This window comes from Pleurodeles waltl, chromosome 3_1, assembly GCF_031143425.1.
Source record: "Pleurodeles waltl isolate 20211129_DDA chromosome 3_1, aPleWal1.hap1.20221129, whole genome shotgun sequence".
Lineage (NCBI taxonomy): Eukaryota > Metazoa > Chordata > Amphibia > Caudata > Salamandridae > Pleurodeles > Pleurodeles waltl.
This window is the reverse complement of record NC_090440.1, coordinates 1,281,327,558-1,281,337,692: the sequence shown is the minus strand read 5'-3', so window position 1 is coordinate 1,281,337,692 and position 10,135 is coordinate 1,281,327,558.

Below are 10,135 nucleotides of genomic sequence, written 5' to 3'. Positions count from 1 at the left end.
GGCCTTCCCTCCACAAACTTAAGGAGCCAGAGCAGGTGGGGGGGGGCGGGTCTCAGGTGCAGCAGAGACTCAGGGAGCCAATCAGCTAAGTCCAGTCCCTGTGGCCTGGGGGGAGGCTACTGCTGCTCTATTCAGTATCTCCTTGGATACAGACAGGCTGAATCCACACTTCCAAGCTAGCAGAGTCTACTTTCCAGGTAAGGGGGAGATTGTTTAAGAGACAAACACTGCAATAGTTCTGCGCACACACTCTAAAATCGGGCTTTTTTTAAGGCAAAAAGACAGGGGGGCAGACAGCTTTTAAGCACAATTTAAATCACACAAACAGATTAAAAACAGTCTCCTAAAACCACACTCTGAAAGATGTATGTAGTCTTTTTACTAAGAATTGGGGTGAAAAAAAGGGGGGCAGAGGGGGGGGGGGAAAGGGGGGGGGGGAGCCACAAACTAGCAAGGGAATTCACACAGTCACGGCAAAAACTATTTTAAACAAACACCACTTTAAAAGAGGCCAGGCTGCCTGAAAACACAGAGAGTCCACAGTAAAACAAACACTTTTTGAACAAATTTATACTATTTAACTAGAAAATATCTTTGGGCTCCTTACCTAGGTCTTTTTGCAATCCTTGAACACTGGGCTGTATCAGGACACAGGGGAGATGCACACAGAAAAACAAAATGGAGGTGCCTGTCTTTGGCCTTCCCTCCACAAACTTAAGGAGCCAGAGCAGGTGGGGGGGGGCGGGTCTCAGGTGCAGCAGAGACTCAGGGAGCCAATCAGCTAAGTCCAGTCCCTGTGGCCTGGGGGGAGGCTACTGCTGCTCTATTCAGTATCTCCTTGGATACAGACCGGCTGAATCCACACTTCCAAGCTAGCAGAGTCTACTTTCCAGGTAAGGGCGAGATTGTTTAAGAGACAAACACTGCAATAGTTCTGCGCACACACTCTAAAATCGGGCTTTTTTTAAGGGAAAAAGACAGGGGGGCAGACAGCTTTTAAGCACAATTTAAATCACACAAACAGATTAAAAACAGTCTCCTAAAACCACACTCTGAAAGATGTTTGTAGTCTTTTTACTAAGAATTGGGGTGAAAAAAGGGGGGTAGAGTGGGGGAAAAGGGGGGGGGGGAGCCACAAACTAGCAAGGGAATTCACACAGTCACGGCAAAAACGATTTTAAACAAACACCACTTTAAAAGAGGCCAGGCTGCCTGAAAACACAGAGAGTCCACAGTAAAACAAACACTTTTTGAACAAATTTATACTATTTAACTAGAAAATATCTTTGGGCTCCTTACCTAGGTCTTTTTGCAATCCTTGAACACTGGGCTGTATCAGGACACAGGGGAGATGCACACAGGAACACAAAATGGAGGTGCCTGTCTTTGGCCTTCCCTCCACAAACTTAAGGAGCCAGAGCAGGTGGGGGGGGCGGGTCTCAGGTGCAGCAGAGACTCAGGGAGCCAATCAGCTAAGTCCAGTCCCTGTGGCCTGGGGGGAGGCTACTGCTGCTCTATTCAGTATCTCCTTGGATACAGACAGGCTGAATCCACACTTCCAAGCTAGCAGAGTCTACTTTCCAGGTAAGGGGGAGATTGTTTAAGAGACAAACACTGCAATAGTTCTGCGCACACACTCTAAAATCGGGCTTTTTTTAAGGGAAAAAGACAGGGGGGCAGACAGCTTTTAAGCACAATTTAAATCACACAAACAGATTAAAAACAGTCTCCTAAAACCACACTCTGAAAGATGTTTGTAGTCTTTTTACTAAGAATTGGGGTGAAAAAAGGGGGGTAGAGTGGGGGAAAAGGGGGGGGGAGCCACAAACTAGCAAGGGAATTCACACAGTCACGGCAAAAACGATTTTAAACAAACACCACTTTAAAAGAGGCCAGGCTGCCTGAAAACACAGAGAGTCCACAGTAAAACAAACACTTTTTGAACAAATTTATACTATTTAACTAGAAAATATCTTTGGGCTCCTTACCTAGGTCTTTTTGCAATCCTTGAACACTGGGCTGTATCAGGACACAGGGGAGATGCACACAGGAACACAAAATGGAGGTGCCTGTCTTTGGCCTTCCCTCCACAAACTTAAGGAGCCAGAGCAGGTGGGGGGGGCGGGTCTCAGGTGCAGCAGAGACTCAGGGAGCCAATCAGCTAAGTCCAGTCCCTGTGGCCTGGGGGGAGGCTACTGCTGCTCTATTCAGTATCTCCTTGGATACAGACAGGCTGAATCCACACTTCCAAGCTAGCAGAGTCTACTTTCCAGGTAAGGGGGAGATTGTTTAAGAGACAAACACTGCAATAGTTCTGCGCACACACTCTAAAATCGGGCTTTTTTTAAGGGAAAAAGACAGGGGGGCAGACAGCTTTTAAGCACAATTTAAATCACACAAACAGATTAAAAACAGTCTCCTAAAACCACACTCTGAAAGATGTTTGTAGTCTTTTTACTAAGAATTGGGGTGAAAAAAGGGGGGTAGAGTGGGGGAAAAGGGGGGGGGGGAGCCACAAACTAGCAAGGGAATTCACACAGTCACGGCAAAAACGATTTTTAAACAAACACCACTTTAAAAGTGGCCAGGCTGCCTGAAAACACAGAGAGTCCACAGTAAAACAAACACTTTTTGAACAAATGTATACTATTTAACTAGAAAATATCTTTGGGCTCCTTACCTAGGTCTTTTTGCAATCCTTGAACACTGGGCTGTATCAGGACACAGGGGAGATGCACACAGGAACACAAAATGGAGGTGCCTGTCTTTGGCCTTCCCTCCACAAACTAAAGGAGCCAGAGCAGGTGGGGGGGGCAGGTCTCAGGTGCAGCAGAGACTCAGGGAGCCAATCAGCTAAGTCCAGTCCCTGTGGCCTGGGGGGAGGCTACTGCTGCTCTATTCAGTATCTCCTTGGATACAGACAGGCTGAATCCACACTTCCAAGCTAGCAGAGTCTACTTTCCAGGTAAGGGGGAGATTGTTTAAGAGACAAACACTGCAATAGTTCTGGGCGCACACTCTAAAATCGGGCTTTTTTTAAGGCAAAAAGACAGGGGGGCAGACAGCTTTTAAGCACAATTTAAATCACACAAACAGATTAAAAACAGTCTCCTAAAACCACACTCTGAAAGATGTATGTAGTCTTTTTACTAAGAATTGGGGTGAAAAAAAGGGGGGCAGAGGGGGGGGGAAGGGGGGGGGGGGGGAGCCACAAACTAGCAAGGGAATTCACACAGTCACGGCAAAAACGATTTTTAAACAAACACCACTTTAAGAGGCCAGGCTGCCTGAAAACACAGAGAGTCCACAGTAAAACAAACACTTTTTGAACAAATTTATACTATTTAACTAGAAAATATCTTTGGGCTCCTTACCTAGGTCTTTTTGCAATCCTTGAACACTGGGCTGTATCAGGACACAGGGGAGATGCACACAGGAACACAAAATGGAGGTGCCTGTCTTTGGCCTTCCCTCCACAAACTTAAGGAGCCAGAGCAGGTGGGGGGGCGGGTCTCAGGTGCAGCAGAGACTCAGGGAGCCAATCAGCTAAGTCCAGTCCCTGTGGCCTGGGGGGAGGCTACTGCTGCTCTATTCAGTATCTCCTTGGATACAGACAGGCTGAATCCACACTTCCAAGCTAGCAGAGTCTACTTTCCAGGTAAGGGGGAGATTGTTTAAGAGACAAACACTGCAATAGTTCTGGGCGCACACTCTAAAATTGGGCTTTTTTTAAGGCAAAAAGACAGGGGGGCAGACAGCTTTTAAGCACAATTTAAATCACACAAACAGATTAAAAACAGTCTCCTAAAACCACACTCTGAAAGATGTATTTAGTCTTTTTACTAAGAATTGGTGTGAAAAAAAGGGGGGCAGAGGGGGGGAAAAGGGGGGGGGGGGAGCCACAAACTAGCAAGGGAATTCACACAGTCACGGCAAAAACGATTTTAAACAAACACCACTTTAAAAGAGGCCAGGCTGCCTGAAAACACAGAGAGTCCACAGTAAAACAAACACTTTTTGAACAAATTTATACTATTTAACTAGAAAATATCTTTGGGCTCCTTACCTAGGTCTTTTTGCAATCCTTGAACACTGGGCTGTATCAGGACACAGGGGAGATGCACACAGGAACACAAAATGGAGGTGCCTGTCTTTGGCCTTCCCTCCACAAACTTAAGGAGCCAGAGCAGGTGGGGGGGGCGGGTCTCAGGTGCAGCAGAGACTCAGGGAGCCAATCAGCTAAGTCCAGTCCCTGTGGCCTGGGGGGAGGCTACTGCTGCTCTATTCAGTATCTCCTTGGATACAGACAGGCTGAATCCACACTTCCAAGCTAGCAGAGTCTACTTTCCAGGTAAGGGGGAGATTGTTTAAGAGACAAACACTGCAATAGTTCTGGGCGCACACTCTAAAATCGGGCTTTTTTTAAGGCAAAAAGACAGGGGGGCAGACAGCTTTTAAGCACAATTTAAATCACACAAACAGATTAAAAACAGTCTCCTAAAACCACACTCTGAAAGATGTATTTAGTCTTTTTACTAAGAATTGGTGTGAAAAAAAGGGGGGCAGAGGGGGGGAAAAGGGGCGGGGGGAGCCACAAACTAGCAAGGGAATTCACACAGTCACGGCAAAAACGATTTTTAAACAAACACCACTTTAAGAGGCCAGGCTGCCTGAAAACACAGAGAGTCCACAGTAAAACAAACACTTTTTGAACAAATTTATACTATTTAACTAGAAAATATCTTTGGGCTCCTTACCTAGGTCTTTTTGCAATCCTTGAACACTGGGCTGTATCAGGACACAGGGGAGATGCACACAGGAACACAAAATGGAGGTGCCTGTCTTTGGCCTTCCCTCCACAAACTTAAGGAGCCAGAGCAGGTGGGGGGGCGGGTCTCAGGTGCAGCAGAGACTGAGGGAGCCAATCAGCTAAGTCCAGTCCCTGTGGCCTGGGGGGAGGCTACTGCTGCTCTATTCAGTATCTCCTTGGATACAGACAGGCTGAATCCACACTTCCAAGCTAGCAGAGTCTACTTTCCAGGTAAGGGGGAGATTGTTTAAGAGACAAACACTGCAATAGTTCTGGGCGCACACTCTAAAATCGGGCTTTTTTTAAGGCAAAAAGACAGGGGGGCAGACAGCTTTTAAGCACAATTTAAATCACACAAACAGATTAAAAACAGTCTCCTAAAACCACACTCTGAAAGATGTATTTAGTCTTTTTACTAAGAATTGGTGTGAAAAAAAGGGGGGCAGAGGGGGGGGAAAAGGGGGGGGGGGGGGAGCCACAAACTAGCAAGGGAATTCACACAGTCACGGCAAAAACGATTTTAAACAAACACCACTTTAAAAGAGGCCAGGCTGCCAGAAAACACAGAGAGTCCACAGTAAAACAAACACTTTTTGAACAAATTTATACTATTTAACTAGAAAATATCTTTGGGCTCCTTACCTAGGTCTTTTTGCAATCCTTGAACACTGGGCTGTATCAGGACACAGGGGAGATGCACACAGGAACACAAAATGGAGGTGCCTGTCTTTGGCCTTCCCTCCACAAACTTAAGGAGCCAGAGCAGGTGGGGGGGGCGGGTCTCAGGTGCAGCAGAGACTCAGGGAGCCAATCAGCTAAGTCCAGTCCCTGTGGCCTGGGGGGAGGCTACTGCTGCTCTATTCAGTATCTCCTTGGATACAGACAGGCTGAATCCACACTTCCAAGCTAGCAGAGTCTACTTTCCAGGTAAGGGGGAGATTGTTTAAGAGACAAACACTGCAATAGTTCTGGGCGCACACTCTAAAATCGGGCTTTTTTTAAGGCAAAAAGACAGGGGGGCAGACAGCTTTTAAGCACAATTTAAATCACACAAACAGATTAAAAACAGTCTCCTAAAACCACACTCTGAAAGATGTATTTAGTCTTTTTACTAAGAATTGGGGTGAAAAAAAGGGGTGCAGAGGGGGGGAAAAGGGGGGGGGGGAGCCACAAACTAGCAAGGGAATTCACACAGTCACGGCAAAAACGATTTTAAACAAACACCACTTTAAAAGAGGCCAGGCTGCCTGAAAACACAGAGAGTCCACAGTAAAACAAACACTTTTTGAACAAATTTATACTATTTAACTAGAAAATATCTTTGGGCTCCTTACCTAGGTCTTTTTGCAATCCTTGAACACTGGGCTGTATCAGGACACAGGGGAGATGCACACAGGAACACAAAATGGAGGTGCCTGTCTTTGGCCTTCCCTCCACAAACTTAAGGAGCCAGAGCAGGTGGGGGGGGCGGGTCTCAGGTGCAGCAGAGACTCAGGGAGCCAATCAGCTAAGTCCAGTCCCTGTGGCCTGGGGGGAGGCTACTGCTGCTCTATTCAGTATCTCCTTGGATACAGACAGGCTGAATCCACACTTCCAAGCTAGCAGAGTCTACTTTCCAGGTAAGGGGGAGATTGTTTAAGAGACAAACACTGCAATAGTTCTGGGCGCACACTCTAAAATCGGGCTTTTTTTAAGAGAAAAAGACAGGGGGGCAGACCGCTTTTAAGCACAATTTAAATCACACAAACAGATTAAAAACAGTCTCCTAAAACCACACTCTGAAAGATGTTTGTAGTCTTTTTACTAAGAATTGGGGTGAAAAAAGGGGGGTAGAGGGAAAAGGGAGGGGGGGGGAGCCACAAACTAGCAAGGGAATTCACACAGTCACGGCAAAAACGATTTTTAAACAAACACCACTTTAAAAGAGGCCAGGCTGCCTGAAAACACAGAGAGTCCACAGTAAAACAAACACTTTTTGAACAAATTTATACTATTTAACTAGAAAATATCTTTGGGCTCCTTACCTAGGTCTTTTTGCAATCCTTGAACACTGGGCTGTATCAGGACACAGGGGAGATGCACACAGGAACACAAAATGGAGGTGCCTGTCTTTGGCCTTCCCTCCACAAACTAAAGGAGCCAGAGCAGGTGGGGGGGGGCGGGTCTCAGGTGCAGCAGAGACTCAGGGAGCCAATCAGCTAAGTCCAGTCCCTGTGGCCTGGGGGGAGGCTACTGCTGCTCTATTCTGTATCTCCTTGGATACAGACAGGCTGAATCCACACTTCCAAGCTAGCAGAGTCTACTTTCCAGGTAAGGGGGAGATTGTTTAAGAGACAAACACTGCAATAGTTCTGGGCGCACACTCTAAAATCGGGCTTTTTTTAAGGCAAAAAGACAGGGGGGCAGACAGCTTTTAAGCACAATTTAAATCACACAAACAGATTAAAAACAGTCTCCTAAAACCACACTCTGAAAGATGTATGTAGTCTTTTTACTAAGAATTGGGGTGAAAAAAAAGGGGGGCAGAGGGGGGGAAAGGGGGTGGGGGGAGCCACAAACTAGCAAGGGAATTCACACAGTCACGGCAAAAACGATTTTTAAACAAACACCACTTTAAAAGAGGCCAGGCTGCCTGAAAACACAGAGTCCACAGTAAAAGAAACACTTTTTGAACAAATTTATACTATTTAACTAGAAAATATCTTTGGGCTCCTTACCTAGGTCTTTTTGCAATCCTTGAACACTGGGCTGTATCAGGACACAGGGGAGATGCACACAGGAACACAAAATGGAGGTGCCTGTCTTTGGCCTTCCCTCCACAAACTTAAGGAGCCAGAGCAGGTGGGGGGGCGGGTCTCAGGTGCAGCAGAGACTCAGGGAGCCAATCAGCTAAGTCCAGTCCCTGTGGCCTGGGGGGAGGCTACTGCTGCTCTATTCAGTATCTCCTTGGATACAGACAGGCTGAATCCACACTTCCAAGCTAGCAGAGTCTACTTTCCAGGTAAGGGGGAGATTGTTTAAGAGACAAACACTGCAATAGTTCTGGGCGCACACTCTAAAATCGGGCTTTTTTTAAGAGAAAAAGACAGGGGGGCAGACAGCTTTTAAGCACAATTTAAATCACACAAACAGATTAAAAACAGTCTCCTAAAACCACACTCTGAAAGATGTTTGTAGTCTTTTTACTAAGAATTGGGGTGAAAAAAGGGGGGTAGAGGGAAAAGGGAGGGGGGGGGGAGCCACAAACTAGCAAGGGAATTCACACAGTCACGGCAAAAACGATTTTTAAACAAACACCACTTTAAAAGAGGCCAGGCTGCCTGAAAACACAGAGTCCACAGTAAAAGAAACACTTTTTGAACAAATTTATACTATTTAACTAGAAAATATCTTTGGGCTCCTTACCTAGGTCTTTTTGCAATCCTTGAACACTGGGCTGTATCAGGACACAGGGGAGATGCACACAGGAACACAAAATGGAGGTGCCTGTCTTTGGCCTTCCCTCCACAAACTTAAGGAGCCAGAGCAGGTGGGGGGGGCGGGTCTCAGGTGCAGCAGAGACTCAGGGAGCCAATCAGCTAAGTCCAGTCCCTGTGGCCTGGGGGGAGGCTACTGCTGCTCTATTCAGTATCTCCTTGGATACAGACAGGCTGAATCCACACTTCCAAGCTAGCAGAGTCTACTTTCCAGGTAAGGGGGAGATTGTTTAAGAGACAAACACTGCAATAGTTCTGGGCACACACTCTAAAATCGGGCTTTTTTTAAGAGAAAAAGACAGGGGGGCAGACAGCTTTTAAGCACAATTTAAATCACACAAACAGATTAAAAACAGTCTCCTAAAACCACACTCTGAAAGATGTTTGTAGTCTTTTTACTAAGAATTGGGGTGAAAAAAGGGGGGCAGAGGGGGGGAAAAGGGGTGGGGGAGCCACAAACTAGCAAGGGAATTCACACAGTCACGGCAAAAACGATTTTTAAACAAACACCACTTTAAAAGAGGCCAGGCTGCCTGAAAACACAGAGAGTCCACAGTAAAACAAACACTTTTTGAACAAATTTATACTATTTAACTAGAAAATATCTTTGGGCTCCTTACCTAGGTCTTTTTGCAATCCTTGAACACTGGGCTGTATCAGGACACAGGGGAGATGCACACAGGAACACAAAATGGAGGTGCCTGTCTTTGGCCTTCCCTCCACAAACTTAAGGAGCCAGAGCAGGTGGGGGGGGGGCGGGTCTCAGGTGCAGCAGAGACTCAGGGAGCCAATCAGCTAAGTCCAGTCCCTGTGGCCTGGGGGGAGGCTACTGCTGCTCTATTCAGTATTCCTTGGATACAGACAGGCTGAATCCACACTTCCAAGCTAGCAGAGTCTACTTTCCAGGTAAGGGGGAGATTGTTTAAGAGACAAACACTGCAATAGTTCTGGGCGCACACTCTAAAATCGGGCTTTTTTTAAGGCAAAAAGACAGGGGGGCAGACAGCTTTTAAGCACAATTTAAATCACACAAACAGATTAAAAACAGTCTCCTAAAACCACACTCTGAAAGATGTATGTAGTCTTTTTACTAAGAATTGGGGTGAAAAAAGGGGTGCAGAGGGGGGGGGAAAGGGGGGGTGGGAGCCACAAACTAGCAAGGGAATTCACACAGTCACGGCAAAAACGATTTTTAAACAAACACCACTTTAAAAGAGGCCAGGCTGCCTGAAAACACAGAGAGTCCACAGTAAAACAAACACTTTTTGAACAAATTTATACTATTTAACTAGAAAATATCTTTGGGCTCCTTACCTAGGTCTTTTTGCAATCCTTGAACACTGGGCTGTATCAGGACACAGGGGAGATGCACACAGGAACACAAAATGGAGGTGCCTGTCTTTGGCCTTCCCTCCACAAACTAAAGGAGCCAGAGCAGGTGGGGGGGGGGCGGGTCTCAGGTGCAGCAGAGACTCAGGGAGCCAATCAGCTAAGTCCAGTCCCTGTGGCCTGGGGGGAGGCTACTGCTGCTCTATTCTGTATCTCCTTGGATACAGACAGGCTGAATCCACACTTCCAAGCTAGCAGAGTCTACTTTCCAGGTAAGGGGGAGATTGTTTAAGAGACAAACACTGCAATAGTTCTGGGCGCACACTCTAAAATCGGGCTTTTTTTAAGGCAAAAAGACAGGGGGGCAGACAGCTTTTAAGCACAATTTAAATCACACAAACAGATTAAAAACAGTCTCCTAAAACCACACTCTGAAAGATGTATGTAGTCTTTTTACTAAGAATTGGGGTGAAAAAAAGGGGGGCAGAGGGGGGGAAAGGGGGGGGGGAGCCACAAACTA